This window comes from Monodon monoceros, unplaced genomic scaffold, assembly GCF_005190385.1.
Source record: "Monodon monoceros isolate NGI ecotype Baffin Bay Population unplaced genomic scaffold, NGI_Narwhal_1 Super_Scaffold_11, whole genome shotgun sequence".
NCBI classification, from domain to species: domain Eukaryota; kingdom Metazoa; phylum Chordata; class Mammalia; order Artiodactyla; family Monodontidae; genus Monodon; species Monodon monoceros.
Window position 1 is genome coordinate 99734915 of NW_021703767.1, and position 5093 is coordinate 99740007.

A 5093-nucleotide genomic window follows, 5' to 3' on the forward strand; every position below is an offset into this window, starting at 1 on the left:
TTCAAGTCTCCACTGCTGCCAAGAAACAGGCATGATTCCTTAATCAGATATACTGACTTGAAGTAAAAGAAGAGAAAGATAAGAAAAGAAAGGTACTGTGTGGAGCAAATTTACTTGAGGGAGCTGATGAAGTACTCAGCAATCAAAGGCAAAAATAGAAACTTTTCTCCATAAAATTCTCAATTTAGTGTTCTGTGCTGTTTTAATTTTATTATAACCTCTTCCTCTTCTTAATCTCCTCAATTTGGTTTATCCAATGTACTGCTACCAGTGTTGCAGGTATGCTAACGGTACTGCTACCAATGTTACCAGTTGTAGCAGCGAAACTCAAAGGATGTGGCATAGAATACATTGTGGAATATAACGAAGATATTTTCCTTAGAAGAGAGGTGAGAGCTAGGACCCAAAATCATAAAGAGGGGGCTTCCCTGGTGGCTCAGAGGTTGGGTATCCGCCTGCCAATGCGGGGAACACTGGTTCGAGCCCTGGTCCGGGAGGGTCCTGCATGCCACGGAGAGTCTAGGCCCGTGTGCCACAACTACTGAGCCTGCATGCCACAACTACTGGATCCCATGCGCCTAGAGCCCATGCTCTGCAACACGAGAGGCCACCACAATGAGAGGTCCACACACCACAGCGAAGAGTGGCCCCCACTCGCTGCAGCTGGAGAGAGCCCGTGCACAGCGACAAAGACCCAATGCAGCCAAAGATAAATAAATAAATAAATAAATAAATATTTTTTAAAAAATATAAAGAGAAGTATAACTTACATTCAGAATCACCTATTTACTAAGGAAGGGTAGAGGGTTATTTATTACAAAAGGATGTCTGTCAAAACAATCAGCACAAATATTGTGGCATATGAGTTACATTTCTGATTCCAATAATATAAATTCCAGGTATTCCAAATATCTAAGGATGTATTGCAATATGCATATAATATTGGCAATATGAAATTTTTCTCTCCCATTACGCAGACCAGGGGTCCCCAATCCCCAAGCCACGGACCGCAGCCTGTTAGAAACTGGGCCGCGCAGCAGGAGGTGAGTGGCGGCGAGTGAGCAAAGCTTCATCTGCCCTCCCCATCGCTCTCCATCGCTCACATTACCTCCTGAACCACCACCCCCCACCCCCATGGAAAAATTGTCTTCCATGAAACCGGTCCCTGGTGCCAAAAATGTTGGAGATGGCTGACCTAGACCATTTAGGGTAGCAAAAGCAGAACAAAATAAAACAAACTACAAATAATAAATTATAAATACTACCTTATATTTTCTTGTAATCTGATTATGTAAAGATCCACTCAACAGCAAAAGCATACATAATTTTCTTATCAGGTTAAATGGTGACATGCGACTGGCCATTCCTCTTTTCTTGGAAGTGGGTCAGGGCATAGTCTCAAGGATGTTGAGATCAATCACAAGTTTTAATGTTGGAAATAGATAACAAAAAATTTTAAAACTTTAAAAATGATAATTATGTTATAATAATTAACAATTCAAATTTCAGTACTATTTATGCTAAAACTTTGTTTCCTTTATGGCAGACATCTATGTAAAATGTTATATATATTTATAACATATATATGTGTGTATATATAAATAAAATAAGCAGTTTTAGTAGTGACAACATAGTTCAATTTTTAATTGAAAATAAATACTGTAAAGTTTATTTAAATTAACTAAACCAACATTTTCATTTCTACCCTGCCACATCTTTTCTCCTGTAAGCTGTATGATTGACGCCCAGCTTCTGCCTAGCCACAGTGAGTTTACAGCCGTAGGTCCTTTTAGTAAGCTGCCTTATCTCTTACTTAATATTGTGTATCCTTTGGTGTTTCTGAGGTTGTATTTCAAGTTCAGAGTTTTCCTTTAAAAGACACATGGCAAAGTGCCAGAGAAGTAACAGTACTGGCTTTCGGGTAGCTGGACAAATCTTTAGTGTTCTAAAGTTTCCAAATTTTCTATTATTGGCCTATATGATTTTTATAATTAAAAAAATCTTGCTAAAATATGCCAGTCTTCTTTAAAATCAACAGGTTCTGTTATTCAGTAAGCCAATCAAGGAATGAGTCCTGATCTTATTTCATGAATTAGTACAAAATATATCAGAGAAATAAATTAACATACTCACCCATAATGGTATTTAAAGATGAATCTTTACTCACTAGTTTAAGTGCAAAAAAACACATAGCATTTCATAGATTAACTTCCAAAATGAAGTAATGGGAATAAAGACAAAATGGTCATCATAAGATTGCTTGGGATCCTCAGTGGCCAAGATTCATATTCTCTCTCTCTGTCTCTTTCTCACTTAAAGGGCACCCCGGAATAATTTTGCTATATTTCACAGCAAAACTTCACTCCAAGATTTCAGGAGAATCCTATACTTGTACACTATGAAAGACATCAGCTGTGTAAATTCTTTTAACTGGAATGCTGTTAGCTAAGAAAACATGTTGACATCATAGTTCAGAATCATGGAGTACCTTCTCTAAAATCTACTAGCTGATTGGAGTCTTAATGTGAATATAGAAGCAATCTATCAGGCCTTGTCTCCTTTCCCCATAGCTCTGGAATCATGAGAATCCTGGTTACTTGCGTAGCCTGACTCTGCCACCAAGACCATTTCTGACCTTAACCGCGAAGAATTTAAGATGTTTAGTTCAACTGAATGAAAATCAGTATGAAATCATCGTTGCTGCTAGTCATTCATTCTTTTATTAAACAACAATTTATACAGAAATGACTGCATGCCCAAGACTGCTAGGTGCTGGCAATATAGACATTACTGACACACACAGAAGTACGGCGTGCACTGACAGCATAGAGCAAGGGCTCTGACCCAGGCTGAGAGGTCCAGGGAAAATCATCACTACAAAAGTGTTTATGAGATGAAGATGCAAAAGATGAAAAAGAATTAACCAGACATAGGGCAGGAGGAAGACTGCAAGTAGGGGTAAGGGAGGGGAGAAGGGAGAGAGAAGTGCTAGGTGCAATAGCCCTAAGGCAGGAAGGAAAAGGACTTATTCTAGAAACCTGAGTCAGGTGAGTGTGGCTGAGTCACCAGGGAAAGTGGTGTGAAACAAGCAGCTAGAAGAGTGGCAAGGAATGGAAAACAAAAAGACACATCAGCCCCCAGATTTCATTTTAACAGAAACTGGGAACCACTGAATGAATATAAACATGGTAGAGACATATTCATGGCAGTGATTTTTAAAAAGATAATTCTGGCTAAAATATGAAGATTTCATTAGGAAGACAAAAGAAGGAAGAGGAAACCAACTATGAGGCCATTGCAGTATTCCAGGTGAGACTGGTGCCACAGGAGATAAACATAAAGAAGAGCATATGAGAAGGTTTCCCAGACAGGATCAGCAAGATTTGATAACTTAAAAATAGGGTTAAGGGTGAGAGAATCATCAAGAATGACTTTTGGGTTTCTCAACTAGACTTTCCTTAGTGTATGTACTAGCTCTTAAACCTGGGTGCTTTACCCGTAAGTGCTTGTCTTGGTAATTTGCCCCATACTACATTCTTTCAGGAGTCAGCTGAAACGTGCTAACTTAGACATTCAGTTATTGCGTTGTCCCTGGATTCCCCACCACCTGCCTATAGAAGCATCCTATTTCCAATTTTTTGACATTGAGCAACCGTTTTGACTACTATATTTTTTCTCTTACCCTTGGTATTTTATTTATTTTACACTGCTTCATTAAAAAATAAAGGCTGCCTTTAAAATACCTACAGTTAAATTGCTGAGCATTACGGCTAAGGGAAAATGCAGACTGGGTGAAAACTAGACGAGGTTTGTGCAGGTCATTACATTGATAAAAACTTTTAAAAAAAGAGTTGCAACTTTTAAATATCATATTATGGTAGTCAAAGCAAAAAATGGAACATGATCTGCCTCTCAGTTTACAATGTCTACAAAATATAAACATATCAATTGTTTGAGGAAAGCAATAGATTTGTTGGCACTTAGGAACATCTCTCTTTAGGAGAAGCTAAGTGATGTGATGCATCCCAACAACCTCCTTGTAATAAATGTAATACTGAGTTTCAGAATATAGATTTGCATTGGAATAGAGAAAGAAGAATAAAAGAGAGGAATGCTTCACCTGGGAAGAACCTGATAGGGGGAGATCAATTTTTAACTATACCATTTTTCACCCCTGAGACTAAAATGCTCACTAAGAGAGTATTTTCTCTGGTATGCACAATCCAATCCAAGTAGTACGTACTCCAGTTATGTTAGAGGGAAGAAAAAAAGGGTGAGAACACTGGCATCGAGATATGGGAAGAGGCCACATCTCTTAAGCACCACCTCCCTTCCTGCCACACATATATAAACACACATACAAACTCACAATCTCAACTGGATTTTGATAAAATTTTGGTGGCACACAGTTCAGTATCAGTTATGTGAAGTAGAATTAGTGATGTGATTAAGAGCACAGACCTTGCACAGAGTCTGTCTAGCTTTGATCTTGGGCAAGTTAGCAAATCTTTCTATCATAAAATAGGAATAAAATTTGTACCTACCTAATACAATTTTGAGGAAGATTAAATAAATTAATTTTCATAAAATGCTTAGAAAACTGCCAGCATATAATATGCACTCTTCTTTGTTTATTTAAAAAATACAAGAAACCTTCTATAAAGATTTGGAGGATCAAAATCCTATACTGTTCAATCATTTGTTATTCAGCAAATATTCATTGCATATCTATTGTGTCAAGGCCTGTACTTAAAATACATCATGGCATGCTTGCTTCCGCAGCCCATGTACTAAAATTGGAACGATACAGAGATTAGCATAGTCCCTGCGCAAAGATGACACGCAAATTCGTGAAGCGTTCCATATTTTTAAAAGGGAACCCTCTTGCACTGTTGGTGGGAATGTAAACTGATACAGCCACTATGGAGAAGAGTACGGAGGTTCCTTAAAAAACTAAAAATAGAACTACCATATGACCCAGCAATCCCACTACTGGGCATATACCCTGAGGAAACCATAATTCAAAAAGAGTCATGTACCACAATGTTCACTGCAGCTCTATTTACAATAGCCAGGACATGGAAGCAACCTAA

The 5093-nt window shown here is 38.1% G+C and overlaps 1 pseudogene; it reads left to right on the forward strand.

The window, feature by feature from the left end:
• The first annotated feature begins 4770 nt into the window (after positions 1-4770).
• On the forward strand, positions 4771-4870 carry LOC114891410 (annotated as a pseudogene).
• Positions 4871-5093: the final 223 nt, after the last annotated feature.